Source organism: Ipomoea nil, unplaced genomic scaffold (assembly GCF_001879475.1).
Source record: "Ipomoea nil cultivar Tokyo-kokei standard unplaced genomic scaffold, Asagao_1.1 scaffold2360, whole genome shotgun sequence".
In the NCBI taxonomy this organism is placed as follows: domain Eukaryota; kingdom Viridiplantae; phylum Streptophyta; class Magnoliopsida; order Solanales; family Convolvulaceae; genus Ipomoea; species Ipomoea nil.
This window is the reverse complement of record NW_017618788.1, coordinates 708,404-726,314: the sequence shown is the minus strand read 5'-3', so window position 1 is coordinate 726,314 and position 17,911 is coordinate 708,404. Positions and strand designations below refer to the sequence as shown.

The window sequence follows — 17,911 nt, the reverse complement described above, 5'->3', positions numbered from 1 at the left end:
CGTATATTTGGATGGTTGTCTGGTTTTCTATTTACTTTGAATGGTTTTCTGGTTATCTATATTTATTATATTGTTTATCTCTTGATTGAATCATTAAATTGGTTGAGCATTAGTTTTTCTACAGTAAGGGGAGTATCTTAATTGTTGAAGGATTGTCTTATTAGTTGATGTTTGGATTTATGGATTTTCTAATCTGATTTGGGTATGGAGTATATTGGCATGATTGGTTAGTCTCTTAGTTTTATTTATTTATTTATTTTTTTTTTTTATCTTTAGGCTGTGATTGTTAGCAAATATACTTAAGGCTTTTTGTTAATAAAATGTTTAATTATTTAATTGTAGCCTAAAGTATATTTGTATTTAGTTTTGTCAAATAATTGTCAAAGGGGGAGATTGTAAGTGTACAAATGATACACATTTTACCTTAATTTAATTGGCTAAATTATTTGTCAAAACATAGGCAATTCTTGTTTAGACTAGTTAGGACCGTATTGTCGCCTGGGTTAATTTATGCTACCTTCTGGAACAGTGCCAGCGCATGGTCAGAATACACAACATTTTTTCTAACAAAATTTAGTTTCTTTGAACAAGTTTTCAAGTTGGAATTTATTTATATGGTGCTAATTAATTCATGGGAATTTGGCATATTATATCTAGTCAAGTTGGTTGTGCTAAATTGACTATATAAAGTGAAGATTTTGGGTTTTCCAAAACACAACTTCAGCGCATTCAATTGAAAGGGAAATTAATTAGTTGCATTAAGCTGCTTAGTTGTGATCTTGAATTGGTAGAATATTCTTCACGAGGTTGTCTCTTGCAAGGTGAAGGTTGAAGATTGAATCTTGGCATGCACGTACCCTCTCCCAATATAGATGTATTGAAGATTATGTTGGGGTATTTGGCCGTGGCCATTTGTATGTGATTATGTCATACAAACACCTATAATCTTGGTGAACATCTAGTGGATTGGGCTGAAGTAAATTTCCCCACAGACGTAGGAGTTTTAGCTCTGAACTGCATGACCAATTGATTTGTCCCTGGTTCTATTTTTCTATACTTTCTTTTATTTTGTTTTCTCATTTTATGACGATCAACTAAATTATAGATAAGTGGTCTTTTAATTAAAATTACATAGAACCTGTAGGAGAGACTTGTTATTCAAGATATACGATTCAATTTCATTTACATATAAATTAATGTGTTCACCGATATTCACAAGTGGTTAATATTAGATCGAAAACATACAGAGAAAATATTAAAAAGTATGTACGTACTCCATCCCTATCTATCTAGTATAGCATTTAGACCAACAGTGTGTGTGGATTGAAAATGGATCTTGAGAGTGCGTTTAGTGGTACGTTAGTTTGACACATCATGAAAGAGCAGGATATCGTGGGGTTGATCAAAACTGCGGTAAGCGTTGTGTCTTTGATTGTCCCTGAAAACCTGAATAAGCATAGAAGCATAATCGTGAAGTTGGTTTTTAATTGATAACCCAATAAAGCAACTAGCCATCCAAATATGACAACGGAAAATAAACTAAAGGAGGTGATTATAAATAACAAATATTTTAAAATGAATACAATTTAAGAATCAGGTTAACCATATCATGATATAAGGGTGAATATGAATGAGTAGAAGAACACAAGGAAGTTAATAAACAATGATAAAAGTATTAGGAACATGAATCCAATACCGAAAGTAAGGGAAAATCAACGATTTGGTCCCTCAATTGTTAGCGAAATATCAATGTAGTCCCTTAATCGTGAAATCATCGATTTAGTCCCTGGAAATAACTGTTTTTAGTTGATTTGGCCCCTCCGACCGTTCCCGTTGAAATCCGGCGAAGGCTCTGATTTGGCATGGGTAATTTAGTATTTTCACACCATCTTCTTCATCCTTAACTAAGCTTCACCGGAAAACACTCGTCGGCCGTAAAATGGAGCCAAGTCCATCTATCACGAAATATGCCGCTGAGCCGATTTGCCTGACCGAAATTGCTGCAAATTGCTGAATGCTTTCATCCAACCTCAACCACAAAGAAGAAAGTGTTCTGACTATGCCCAGAGGCCAAAATCTGGAATTAAATTAATCAAGGGGGTTATATATTACTTGTACATATTAAGAAATCAAGTTGAGGGCACAAGGCCTTAGATTTTCCTGCTCACATTCACCTACAGACATGCAAATTCACCCTGGTAGATACTTATACAGTTGGTTTGATGCACACAACACACCCTTAAATTTGGCTCTACAATTGTCAAAGCATAACCAAATTCATTATAATAGAATACCTGCATCCACTCAAGGCACGCACGGCTGAAAAACAAGTATGCCTCCAGCTCATTGTATGATCCTCCATATATGTTCTGTCCCTTGAAAAAGTGGTTAGTTGGTTCGATGAATATCACAGGAATGTCTGAAACTTCTCCTTGATAAGCATTAGTAGGGACCCAGTTTCCATCGTGACTAAGTGGAACCCTATCCCCATCAGAAACGAGATGTGTATTTTCCGGTCAGGCAGGCAGCGAGATGTCCCTGAGAAGCAATTCCAGTCAGACAGGCAGCAAACCAGCAGATCCGACGGACCACCATACCCAGTGCAAATCGGCTCAGCGGCATATTTCGTGATGGATGGACTTGGCTCCATTTTCCGGCCGACGAACGTTTTCCGGTGAAGCTTAGTCAGGGAGGATGAAGAAGATGGTGTGAAAAGACTAAATTACCCATGCCAAATCGGAGCCTTCGCCGGATTTTCAACGGGGAACGGTCGGAGGGGCCAAATCAACTAAAAACAATTATTTCCAGGGACTAAATCGATGATTTCGCGATTAAGGGACTACATTGATATTTCGCTAACAATTGAGGGACCAAATCGTTGATTTTCCCCCGAAAGTAATATTATACTATTTATTAACTCGAATTATAGCTTCGTTCTAACTCTTACCAAATCACTTTGTATGGCCTCCAGAGCTGATCATGTATTATTCTTAGTTGTTCATATGTCTAAAACATTTATTCGAATATATATACAACAAAACCATTAAGCACATAATTTATAGAATCTTCAATTTATAACCAAGTAACTAACTGTTGAGATTAACAAGAACAAGAAATAATAATAACGGCAAAAAAATTAAAGAATGCAATACTTACGTTTTGTAATGTGCCTAGGTCTACGGGGTGAAACTATTCTTTTATTAATTGCAATGGTGATAGTGGTGATACAACATTTTAGGGATATAATCAATGTATTTACAGGCACCTAATCCATTATCCATGTATAGTAACCACTTCATCACTCTTATTCAATGTTGAGACTGAGGGCTGGTTCAAACATTTCATAGGCCCGGGAAGAAATAAAAAAAAGAAGGTCCCGTATATGAAAAAACTAAAATTTAAATTTAATAATACTAAAAAAATTATAATATCAAATAACACTACAAGAAAAATCGCGATTCGCGACAGGCAGATTCCATCACGAAAACGCGAAATCCTGTCGCAAATCGTGTTTTGCGACAGAATTCATTGCGTAGTCTCAAGGCTTGTCGTATTTCATTTCGTGACAGAAATAATCCGTCGCGAGCGATTGCGACGAAAAATGGTGACGGAATTGTCTGTCACGTACTAGGTGACGGAAGTCATTCCATCACAAGTCTGTCGCAACTTTGGCAACGTAAATGTTTCTTTCTTTAACCATCGCGTGAAAAAATATTCCGTTACATATTTTTTTCGTGAAATATAAGGACGGGAATAATTATTGTCGCAAATCCTTCGCTAACCTTTCCGTTGCAAATTTTGTATTCCGTCATAAAATTTTGTCGTAAAAAAACGACGAAACAAATTGTCATCGCGATTCCATCACAAACTTTTCAGTTGCAACTTTTGTCTTCCGTCGCACAAATTTGTCGTAAGAAAACGACGGAACAAATTTCCGTAGTAATTCCATCGCTAGATATTGCATCGCACAATTTGTTTTACATCACAAAATTTCGTCACCATAGTTACAATGAATATTTCATCGCTAAAATTATATTTCATCGCAATTCTGCTAAATTAATATTTTTAAATATTTTTGTAATTATTATATTTTGTTAAAATTCTAATATTTATATTTAAAATGTTAATATGCAAACTAAAATACAATATAATTAGTACTATTAAAGTGATACTACTTTATAGTTCCAAAAAAAAAAAAAAAAAAAAAAAAAAAGTAAATGTTGTACTTAATACCAAATTAATTAATGTCTAAACAATAATATAGTAGAAAAATCAAATCAATGTGAATTGGGTCATGATGATGAGGGTGATGATGAAGTTCCAGCTCTATCACTCTCAAGAGAATTTAATCTTTGCTGCATAAGAACCATAGAAGCCTTCAATTTCTCAATCTCATCATGGATCTTTACAGAATTAGCATTTTCTGATGGCTGCGAGGTTGATGTTATATTGTCCGATGTGTTAGCATTTATTGGACTACGAATGATACCATGAGCCAAGTCCATAATAAACTCATCTTTTCTTATCATGCTCGCCAACTGCATCATAATACAATTGACTATCATCTACTTCTTCTCCATTTTGTGTTAATACCTCCCGTTGCAATGCAATTTGTTTCTGAAAAAATTAAAAATTTTAGTACAATTTTTATAAAAATTCATATATATTCAAGGAAAATCAAGATACATAAACTTAAATGGATTTTTTTATCTTTTTCAACTATAAATGTTTAGCCATCTTGTTTTTTGGTATGTGTATGCTTGAACAATTCAAAATATGATGGACGACGACCGGTATGAGTGGCTTGCGTGTGTGTTGCATTCCACATCTAATATATATTAATCTTTTTTGTAATTAGGGCCCCTAATTTTTCGGTGCCCTGTGCGGTGACCCTGGTAAGACATGCCCATAATCGGCCCTACTTAGAAATTTCAAAAAGTCATAAGGGTAACGAACGTCGCATTTTTTTAGAAAAATAAACTTTACTTAAAAAAAATTAAATATTTTAGCGATAGAAATAACAATCATCGCATGTTCCATCGCCACACTCAAATGTGAAATTTATGTTTGCGCCAAACGTTTCAACAAAATTAATTTTCGTTGTCGATTCCATTGCCATAGCGCGACAGACATATAGGGCATTGCATTTTCTTTCGCTAATATGTAACATATTGGTGACAAAATTTATTATGACGTCTCATTCTATAGCTAAAATAAATTTTACTTAAAAAATTAAATATTTTAGTGACGGAAAGAACGACCGTCATAAGTTCTGTCGCCAACCTCAAATGTCAAATCTATCTCCGCACCAAACATCTCAACAGAATTAATTTCTGTTGCCGATTCCATTGCCATCGCGCGACAAACATATAAGGCATCGCATTTTCGGTTGTCAATGTGTCAACATATTGGCGACGGAATTGATTATGTCTTCGCATTCTGTAGCGAAAATAAATTTTACTTAAAAAATTAAATATTTTAGTGACGGAAAGAACGTTCGTCGTAAATTCCATCGCCAACTTCAAACGTCAAATCTATTGTTGCGCGACAGACATATATGGCGTCGCTTTTACTATCGCCAACGTGTCAACATATATGCGACATAATTGATTCCGTCGTCTCATTATGTAGCAAAGATAAACATCACTTCAAAATTTATATATTTTCGCGAGGAAAAAATTCCCGTCGCAAATTCCATCATCAGCCTCTATCGTCAATCCCTTGGTGCGGGAATATTTTCCACTTTGCGCCAATTATCGTAATGTAATTTATTCTCGTCGCCGATTCTGTAGCAAAACCGTGACGGAACTATCGACCGTTTCCTTTTCCGTCACTATTGTGGTGACAGAACTTAATTCTGTCGCAAATTCCGTCACCAAAATGTAAGGGCCAAAATTTCCGGGGTTTTTTTCTCACTTGCTCCAAAAATCGCTACAGAATTGCATTCTGTCACCATTTTCAACGCAAGATAGCGACGGAACAGGTTGCGTCGCAAAAACTATCACGAATTGACAATGGAATGCTTGTTGAGACCGTCTCATGAATCCTTATTCATGATATATTGATCGGGTCGGATCAAAATTGAAATGTACATAATTCTTATATTGAAAAATTTAATATTAATAATGAATAAAATGTTTGTTACTTATTATTAGGGGTGTAAATGAGCTGAGCCGCTCGCGAGTCGCTCGTGAGCGGTTCGGTCAATGCTCAGCTCGAACTCGGTCAAAATCGAGCTCGAGCAGCTCGTGGATTAAACGAGCACGAGCCGAGCTTAGGTATTGTAGGCTCGCGGCTCGCCGAGCCGCTCGCGAGCCTTATAATATATAATATATAATATAATTATATTATATTTAGTATATAAAAATAATAATTAGGGGAGGGAAATTAAAATACTTTAATAATTATATATGGATAAAAGTCATAAAACAAAATAGTTTAAATTTTAAATCAAACAGGTCAAATTCGAGATTAAAATTGAGCTCAAATTCAAGCCCAAATTCGAGCTCGAATTCAAGCCTGAACTCGAGCTCGAGTTTAGGCTTGAATTAGAGCTCGAGCTCGAACAATCGAGATGCTCGAGCTCGAGCAGCTCGACAATTGCCGAGCTCGAGCTCGAGATACTTCATTATTAATATAAATGTTATTTTAAATTATTAAAGATATTTTTAACAATAGGCCAGGTATATTTTTTGAATGCTACTAGCTCTATTACAATAGGCCAGGTATATATATATATTATATTGGTGAATAAAGTGATCGGAGAACAAACCTAGTTAAGAAAATTGTGATTCAATTTCAACATTAAATGTAAAAAATAAAAAATAAAAAAAATGAAACATAGCATATCAACATTAGCTTTTATTATAAAAAGTATTCACGGCATTATATTCACTACTAATTACATATAAATTAATGTGTTAACCGCCATTTAGTATTAGATCGAAAACACTCAAGGAAAATATTGGAAAACTGTTACGTACTCCTTCCATATCTATCTAGTCTTGCTTTAATTTTAGACCAATAGTGTGTGTGGGGATTGAAACTATTTTTTTATTAATTGTGATTGTGATAGTGGTGATACAACATCTTAGAGAGATACAATCAATGTATTTATAGGCATCTAATCCATGTATAGTGGGTTTATCGAAACTGCTTCATCACTCCTATTCATTGTTGAGACCGACAGGGCTAGTCCAAACATTTTATTGGCCCGAGACAAAATTTTTTTTTTAAAAAAAAAAAGAAAGGGGGCCCAAATATGAGAAATTTAAAATTTAAATTTAATAATAATGAAAAAATGATAATATCAAATAACGATACGTAAGATAGTCTCACACAAGTTATTTTTGGGCTGCAGTTGTCTGAGACCATCTCAAGGATCCTTATTCAATATACTTATCGGGTCGGGTCAATATTGAAATGTAAGTATTTATATTGAAAAATTAATAAGGAATAAAATGTTTGTTACTTATAAGGAAAAGTGTAATACTTTTGATGAAAAATATATTACTAATCAAGAATAAAATATTACATTTTATGTAAAAGTATTACAAAGTATATTTTTCATCGAAAGTATTAAACCAAGTTTAATTAGTGGCATTTATTTTAATTCGTGGATTAGTTGTTAATTAGTGGGTTAGTGGTATTGTTAATTAGTGGGTTAATGGTTATGGGTTAGTGGTTAGTTTATTTTAGCTTTATTGTTTTTATCCTTCACTATAAATAAAGGATGTATTTCATAGTTTCTGTACATTTAAGTTGAATGAGTTTACCAAGACTATGTGATCTAAGGGTATCCGGATGCAAATTATGCTGTGCATCCGTATGCACCATGCATGGTGCATACGGATGCAAAAACAACGTCGTTTTAATAAAACGCGCGTCTCTCCTTAAAAAAAAAAAAATCAGGTTCGATTCCCAGCAACAACATATGAACTAAAATTCCATAATCGATGAATTATAATTCCATAATCGATGAACTATAATTCCATAATCTAATCTATGAACTAAAAATTCCAGAATGAATGAACTAAAATTCCATAATCTATAAACTAAAATTTCAGAATCGATGAACTACAATTCCATAATCGATGAACTATAATTCCATAATCAATGAACTATAATTCCATAATCTATGAACTAAAATTCCAGAATGAATGAACAATATAATGTTGTTCCTGGGAATCGAACCTGAATTTTTTTTTAAAGAGGAGACACACGTTTTTTAATAAAACGACGTCGTTTTGGCATCCGTATGCACCATGCATGGTGCATACGGATGCACAGCATAACTATCCGTATCCGGATTGGACTTCCATTTGGAAAGTTATGAGTTCGAGCCTCAGTGGAGGCATTATTGGTTCTTTGTGTTTCAGTAGGTTGAGAAAGTATATGAACAAATATTACAATGTAATAGAGCCAGTAACATTCAAAAAAAAAAAGTTGAATGAGTTCTTGAAGTAAAATAAATATTCTTTTTCCCTCTCCCTCTCTCTCTTCTCAAGTAGTTATTTAGATATATTATATATTTAGTATATCTTACATTTGGTATCAGAGCTAGTTAATCTTCTATCCCCGAGATATTTCCCGCAATGAAATATGGCAACAAATTTCAATATTATATGATCGGGTCCCAAATTGAATGAGAAACTAGATTATAATTAGTGGTGATTCAACATCTTAGGGATACAATCAATATAATGTATTTATAGGCATCTAATCCATGTATAGTGGGTCTATCGAAACTGCTTCATCACTCCTATTCATTGTTGAGACCGACAAGGCTGGTCCAAACATTTTATTGGCCCGAGACAAAATTTTTTAAAAAAAAAAAAAGAAAAGAAAGGGAGCCCCAATATGAGAAATCTAAAATTTAAATTTAATAATAATGAAAAAATGATCATATCAAATAACGATACGTGAGATTGTCTCACACAAGTTTTTTTGGGATGCACTCGTGTGAGACCGTCTCATGGATCCTTATTCAAGATACTGATCGGGTCGGGTAAATATTGAAATGTACGTAATACTTATATTGAAAAATTAATAAGGAATAAAATGTTTGTTACTTATAATAAGGAGAAGTGTAATACTTTTGATGAAAAATATATTACTAATCAGGAATAAAATATTACATTATGTAAAAATATTACGAAGTATATTTTTCATCGAAAGTATTAAACCAAGTTTAGTGGGCATTTATTTTAATTAGTGGATTAGTTGTTAATTAGTGGGTTAGTGGTATTGTTAATTAGTGGGCTACTGCTTATGGGTTAGTGGTTAGTTTATTTTAGCTTTATTGTTTTTATCCTTCACTATAAATAGAGGATGTATTTCATAGCATTTGTACATTAAGTTTAATGAGTTCTTGAAGTAAAATAAACATTGTTTTTAGGTTCGTTATATCGTGGACCGCGGTGCACGTGCATCGCGGTCAAAACGGCACCGTTTCTTTAGGTAAAGAAACAGTGAGTCGTTAGTGTTATTGGAGCACACATTTTGTTGTATGTTAATTACCAACTAACACTACAGTATATCTAAAGTGACACTGTCTCACGTATTATTTTTATATTATCAAATGAAACTGTAGTTATATCAAAATGATACTGTAGTTGTGGTGATATGAAACTGCAGTATATACAAAATGAAACTGAATAACGGAATTACTTTTTGCACAAGGGTGCGGAACGGCGAGAAACGGATGCCGTTTATTTTTATTAAACAAAACGACGTCGTTTTGATGCGCGGTGCATAATCGATTATGCACCGCAGTGAACGATATACTTTCCCTTGTTTTTCCCTCTCCCTCTTTCTCTTCTCAAGTAGTTATTTAGATATATTATATTTAGTATATCTTACATCTGGTATCAGACCTAGTCAATCTTCTAACCCCTGAGATATTTTCCACAATGAAATATGACAATAAATTTCAATATTGTATGGTCGGGTCCCAAATTGGATGAGAAACTCGATTATAATTAGTGGTGATTCAACATCTTAGGGATACAATCAATATAATGTATTTATAGGCATCTAATCCATGCATAGTGGGTCTATCAAAATCGCATCATAACTCCTATTCATTGTTGAGACCGGCAGGGCTGGTCCAAACATTTTATAGGCCTGGGACAAAATTAAAAACGAAAAGGGCCCCAATATGAAAAATCTAAAATTTAAATTTAATAATAATAATAATAATAATAATAATAATAATAATAATAATAATAATAAATGATAATATCAAATAATGATACGTCAGATAGTCTCATACAAGTTTTTTTGGGGCTGCACTTGTTTGAGACCGCCTCATGAATCCTTATTCATGATACTTATCGGGTCGGGTCAATATTGAAATGTACGTAATACTTAAATTAAAAACTTTAATACTAATAAGGAATAAAATGTTTGTTACTTATAGAGAGAAGTGTAATACTTGTGATGAAAAATGTAATACTAATAAAGGATAAAATATTACATTTTATGTAAAAGAATTACGTAGTACATTTTTCATCAAAAGTATAACAGTTTGTCTTATAATCAATGTTGGCAAGTGTTTGTTACTTATAAAATGTTGGACTTACGATGTTACGGACAGCTAGCCCAATCAAAATCAGAGAAAGCATGTAGACCCTTTGACTCTGACTTTCGTATACGTAAGCCAAAAGAAAGAGTATCTTTAGCATACCTCAAAACCCGTTTAAGTTGTTCCCAATGTGAAACTGTAGGGGCATGCATGTGTTGGCACAATTGGTTGACAATGAAGGAAAGATCAGGCCGTGTTATTGTTAAATACTGTAGGGCCCCAGCCAGTATCCTGTACGTACTGCGTAGGATCATCAGATAAATCTGCTCTGAATGCAACAGATTTCGAAATAGGGATAGGGGTACATAGAGGCTTGCATTCTATCATCCTAGCACGTCTTAAGATATCATTCGTTTATCTTTGTTGAGACAGTAAAATTCCATCATCACATTTAACAGTTTCAATACCTTGGAAAAAACCAAGTTCACCAAGATCTCTAACATAGACTAAAAGATACACATGAGAAGAATCCTGTGAATAATGAAACAATGAAACGTCCATTTTTTATGCTTGGAATCCAACAGATAGTAAGAACCTGTTTAGATCAGAGAGAACGTTTAAACCAAGCTCTGTGAGCCTATTTTAATCCATATAGAGAACGTTTTAACAAGCAGACATGGTTAGGGAGTTGAGCATCAATGTAACCAGGGGCATATTTCATGTATGCAGTTTCAGACAGATTACCATTCAAAAAAACATTATGAACGTCAAGCCATGCCGGATTTTGGGGCGTGCAAGATGGGAAATAGTACATGGCCTCAATTTGTAGAGGGCTTAATATTTAATTTTGACGTAACTACTCAAGAAATAATAAAAGAAAAATCTACAATTAATCCTAAAAATCATCAGTTTTTTTCACAAATCATTTCTCTCTCCTAATAATTAGGACCTAATTAATTAATTGAGCAAGGAAAAACCATTCAGTAATTGAAAAGAAGAGTCATATATTTTACGGTATTGGTTTTAAAGATTGCGCTTATACTTTTGGTAGGTCCTCATTTATTTATAAGAACAGGGCCATAAAAATCCAAAAACCGGCGCTGCGTCAAGATGCCTAATAACCCAACCAGAGGATAAAGCCAAAGATAGTGAAAGCTTGACAGTAGTGTGTTTTACTTCTGGACTGAATGTGTCAAAGAAATCTTTCCCCAGAACCTGATTAAACCCTTTTGCTACTAACCTGGCCTTGTGTCTCTCAATACCATCATCCTTTCGTTTTCTACGAAAGACCCATTTGCGGCCAATAACATTCATATTAGTTGTAGAGGTATCAAGGCACCGAGTTTAGTTCTGAAGAAGAACATTAAATTCCTGATTCATTGCCTCACCCCACTTAGGATACTTAACTGCCTGTGTGTAACAAGTTGGTTCAGTGGGACAAACCTAGGTAGTTAGGACCGTATGAGGAGCCTGAGACCGACTTCGGGTCTCCATGGCATGAGTTCGGACGTTCTGTTGTCTGGACCTGCCACGTGGTCGTACATGTAGACGAGCAGATATAGCCGTCGGTACGGACAGAGCAATCTGTATTGTTTCTGCCGAAACATTGGGGACGCTAGTCTGGAGTGCGATTCCGCCCACGGTCCACATGTAGTAGGTGGGGCTGCATGTAAGGGAGGTTTAATAACAAAAGGAAAAATTCGTTCATCAAATCTAACATGCCTGCACATATAAGTCTTGTTAGTCTGTAAGTCCCTGCACCTATACCCCTAAAAGAGTCTGGATAACCTAAGAATACGTAAAGAGAGGACATGTAGGACATTTTATGACGATTGGATGGCCTTAAATATGGATAACACAAGTAGTCAAAGACATGAAGAAAAGAATAGGAAGGAGGGGATTCACTACAAAAAAAATTGTTCATTAGTGAGAAGGAAAACCGCGTCACCAAAAAATCAAAAACCATCATAAAAGACTTTTAATGACGGAAAATTTACCGTCGCCACCCGTCGTTATTTCTTCCGCGGTTAAAAACAAATAGTGATGGGATATGATACCATCATTAATAAGCATATAGTGATAATATATTTACCGTCACTAAAATATTCCTTTTGTGACAAAGAATCCTGTCACTAATATAACTACTCACTAGCATAATTTCCTCTCATTATATTCTTATAATGATGGAAATTCTGATCACTAAAAATTATAATTAGTGTCAAATATTATTTTTCTAATTTTATATATATTGTTATTTCTCATTAAATATTAATTTTTATAAACATTTTTTCCTCACTAATCGATATTATGTTATGTTATAACTATAGATATTGTGTTGATAAAAATTAATTTTTTTACCATAATGCAATCAAAGTAGACTCGATCAATATATTAAAAGACTTCATCACCACTACAAAAATGAAATATTTCATACAACTTTGTAAAGACTATAAAGAATCAAATTCAACCAACTCAACAAGATGGAATTGGAGAAGCAGTTCTCTAAATGCACCAAATTCTTGGTTATACATTAGAAATGCTTTTCAAAAAAATAAACATTAGAGATGCTAAATAATCACATCTTCACAGAGCTTCACTCTCTTTGGTATGCCCCGTAAGCTCTTTCACTGGAGACATTGTATTTCGCATATCCCACATCTGTGAAAATAAATAAGCTAGTTATAAGTGATAAATAGAACATTTTAGCCAATGGAAAACAAATGATTACCCTCAATGCATGTGAAGTATCTTCATCAGAGGCAACTACAAGTTGAGTGGCAACATCAGGATTCTAATAGAATTTGAGAATCTGAGAAACTGCAAGTTTACCCTTTAAAGTAGGTTATAATTTGAGATCAAATAATGGAAAGAACAAAACAACGCGCCAATTTTAGGATAAGGCATACCTTATCACAGGTTTTTGATTCCTCAGATCCCAAACCACTAGAGAAATAGAAAAGGAAAATAAAATTTTAAGATTAAAAGGCAATTTTTTCAAACTTCAAATGGAGACTAGTGCATCCTTCAGCTGACTTCTTGCTGACCAGTTGTGCCATTTGATGATGTGGACGCCAATATCTGTTGAACCTTTCTATTCCATGACATATATGAAAATTCATTTTGGGTTGCTGATCCACTACCCTACAAAAATTGCTCGGTGGTTGTATATGAATTCAGAAGATTGTCCACACAATAGATAAAACTAGACGTACTTATGAAATTAAAAAGAAGGATAAGACCAAGCATGTAAGATCATACTTATAAACAACATGAGGCCATAGGAGAGACAAAGGGTAAACACCTGATATTTACTTCCTTTACAGGCAAATAAAAGTTTTATGCGTTTATACAGACATACAGTAGAGCTTCTGTTGTACAGAGCATGGAGACAGTCAATTTGAATGGAAAATAGACATTTGATTAGGAGTACAAATTTATAGCACATTTGTAACCACGTTTTTATATACAATATACTCTTTCCACTAGGTTCTCAAGATGCTTCATGCCTTCATCCATGAAAACTAAGTTATCTTCTTCCTCTACAATACTAATTTCCTAAACTGGAAAGAAACTACTAACAAATACTACGCCTTATCCTAGTCAAGAAGCACCACCGAAAATTGTTCTAGTTTATAGTTATCCAAGCATATAAATATTATTATCTTTTGCAGTCTACTAATTCCAGCACCTATTGAGATTAATCTTACCTAGTACCAAGTTTTCCACAAATTGCCCAGTCAAGCAAATCTATGCCTCAAAATTTCAATCAAGCACTGTTATCAAAGAACACCATGCTTTTGACATGGTAGGGGGGAAACCTCCTTAATCTCCTTACAGGACACCCTGATCTGTCCCCTCATACAAAAGCATTGTTAAATACTTTTGCACCCTCAATCCCATTCCTTTTACCTAATCTCTGCCATGAAACCATATTGGCTAGAATAGTATACAATCTTCTTTCTCCCTTTCTCATTGCAGCAATCCCAATACCACGCCCTTTTATAACTTCACTTGAAATGAGAAAACATACCCAGCTAAAATGCTACATAGGCAAACTGCCTGAGTTGCTGGAAAACTCATCAAGAAATGGTTACATTGCCCCAATTTGAACGTGAAAGGGGAGTTCCCTTTACACGGCTTGAATTGAAGTATTCTCCACAACAAATACTATTCTAAGTATTCATATTCATCCACAGCACACATATACATATATAAAGTTACCTTCTTTGGAATACCATAATCCCATTGTTCCTTTTAGATATCTGATGATCTTTTTGGTAGCAAGGTGACTTTCTTTGGGCTTTGATTGAAATCTTGCACATACACCTACTGAGTAAGATATATCGGGTCTACTTGCAGTTACGTATAGTAGAGATCCAATCATTCCACCATACTTTATTTGGTCAACGTCTTTTCCTTCGTCATCTTTATCCAATCTTGATGAAGTGCTCATGAATTTTGACAGAGCCTTTTCCTTCTAAGCCAAACTTTTTGATAAGATCTTTAGTGTACTTGGCTTGGTTTACGAAAATTCCTTCTTTCATTTGTTTTACTTGAAGTCCAAGAAAATAGTTCAACTCACCCATCATGCTCATTCCAAACCTGTTCTGCATGAGCTTAGAAAATTTCTCACATAAAGATTTATTAGTCCTAACTATAATAAAGCTAAATCGTTTTGGGGGGGGGGGGGGGGGGGGGGGGCGAAATCCCGCCCAAACGGTACGGCGTCGTTTGAGGCAAATGCAATGGGATTAAAATTTAGTAAATCGTGCTAGCCATCCTTTGTTCATAAATTGTTTACACAGCGCCACAGCCTTTTGAATTGCATCTGCATAGGAAAATGGTTCACCGTTTAGACTTCCAAGAATTAAAAATGCCCTGCAGCCATACCCATCTAGACTTAAAACACACGCATCCTAGCCCATACCCATACAACTCTACTATAGCCTATAGGCCAGCAGCCTACATATTAGGCTAAGCACCATACTTATCTCTGTTCATTGATTAAATAATTCCAGTTCACCTATGTGTATATATATAACTCTTTGAATCAGACAAGCTATCTATACTTTTTTTTTTGAATAGAGTCAATATTCAAAACGACAAGCTATCTACATACATTTTCTACCTTCATCGAACAGAAAGGCATATGAAGAAGATCACTGCGTCAACTCTTATTGGGAAAAAAAGGAAACAACAGTTCGACAACAAAGGTGGGTTCATCGGTCTATTTTTTTCATGTATCTTTTAACTGTATGGTTGAAAACTTGAAATTTTTAAAACTAATGTATGTCTTTATCATGAACTCACAACAATTGTTAGACAACTTAGACACAAACGATACCACATCCGTAATAAAATGGATATAATATGTGAAGAAAAATCTACCCACTTACCAGATCTGTAAGATAGATCAAGAGTTGTCCATAGTCTTTATGCATGCTCCAGATCTATGAGTCCTATCAAAACCTATCGCCATTTTCTGTAAAAAAAAATAAAAAATAAAAAATAAAAAAAAATAAAATTAGAACTATGATTCTTTGAAGGAAAAACAATAGAAGTGGAGAAATAACACAGATCTGGAAAATTGTATTCGCAGATTCCATACATCGAAGCTAACACATTTGGGTAAATAGATAGAAAAACATAAATACTTATAAATTCAAAATTAAAGTACAAAATAACTTACCTCTTTCTGCAATTTAGCGCCTTTGGTACTCTATTTTTCAATCTGTGTTCTTCGATCAAGTAATAAACAATGAATAGTACAAAAGATAGATATAGAGATGTATCTAAAATTTTTTTAGTGGAGATTGGAGTTCCAGATCTAAAATTTAGAACGAACCGGAAGAGCTAATCTAGGTAGCAGATGTGAGAATGGTGTGAGAGAATGCCAAGAGTTAATTTAGGTAGAGCTTGGCGTGAGAGATTAGCTAGGAGGAGAGATATTAGGAAATTGTGATGTGGAGAGTGTTGTCCGTAGATTGGGTTAGTTGTAGCTAGGGTCTACTAATTGGGCTCTATAATTGTTTGGGCTAATTAGATTTAACACATATTGTGCTTCTTATTTATTTTTATTTTTATTTTTATAGAAAATGTTAGGCTACTTAGATTTAACACAGATTGTGCTTTTTATTTATTTTTATTTTTTTTATAGAAAATGTTGCGCTTCTTAATATCTTCCCTACATACATACATTTGTACATATGTTATACGTATAACATATATAGCTAATAATATCTTCCCTACATACATACATTTGTAAATATGTTTTTTTAGCAATTGTGAAGTGGATGTGTTTATTAGTGACATGTGTTTATAGTATGTGAAATGTGAAGTGGATGTGTTTATTAGTGACATGCATAAAAATATAGTATGCATATATTAGTGATATGTGTTTAATTTTTTTTTTAGTGATTTAGTGATATATTATTAATTATTGTTTTCTCATAAGTTATTAAATATTCTGTAGAAAACATTTCATCATCCTACTTTAATTCAAATAGAAGCACAAGTCCGTCAATTGTGTACGGTGTATTTCAAAGATCATTATCTACTCCGTTCATCGTGTTAACAAATGGTAAGTATGAATTTTTTTTACCTTTAATGATATTATAATTTTTTTTTCTAATGTATATACTAACTTTATTTCACATGATTTAGGTGATAATTTACCCCAAACAACAATTGTTACGCCATACGGTTCGACATTATCCCAAATGCATCTATCTAATGTATGTCATAATAATAAGAACTGTCAACCAGCCAGTATGCCAGATGGCTCATTGAGAAATTTCGACACACCATCGACTCCGTTTCATGGCGAGCCACAATTTAGACTAAACGAGTCTGTACCATTAAGCGATATGACAAATGGTACAATTATATATTATAGTAAAAAAGTTGTTATGAATATATAGGGGTTTTTATATTCATATGTATATTAGTGAAAATAATCAAATATATTAGTGTACACACACACACACATATATATATATATATATAAAAGTTTTATAAAAAAAAATAGTTATAATAATAAGAATTGTCAACCAGCCAGTATGTCAGATGGCTGATTGAGAAATTTCGGCACACCATCGACTCCGTTTCATGGCGAGCCACAATTTAGACTAAACGAGTCTGTACCATTAAGCGATATAACAAATGGTACAATTATATATTATAGTAAAAAAGTTGTTATGAATATATAGGGGTTTTTATATTCATATGTATATTAGTGAAAATAATCAAATATATTAGTGTACACACACACACACACACACACACACACACACACACACACACACACACACACACACACATATATATATATATATATATATATATATATATATATATATATATATATATACATATTTGAGTTACGAT

The 17,911-nt window shown here is 33.8% G+C and overlaps 1 long non-coding RNA gene across 4 annotated transcripts; it reads right to left on the bottom strand.

The window, feature by feature from the left end:
* Positions 1 to 12,914: 12,914 nt before the first annotated feature.
* LOC109152021 lies at positions 12,915 to 15,212 on the bottom strand. 4 transcript variants are annotated; one of them, XR_002049330.1, is made up of 4 exons: positions 14,747 to 15,173; positions 13,432 to 13,666; positions 13,254 to 13,342; positions 12,915 to 13,183 (listed from the first exon to the last, which is right to left on the bottom strand). It is a non-coding gene; the product is annotated as an uncharacterized LOC109152021 (long non-coding RNA). The 4 variants fall into 4 exon arrangements; XR_002049329.1 differs by having other exon boundaries at positions 13,432 to 15,212; XR_002049328.1 differs by having other exon boundaries at positions 13,254 to 13,666.
* Between the last annotated feature and the right edge of the window lie 2,699 nt (positions 15,213 to 17,911).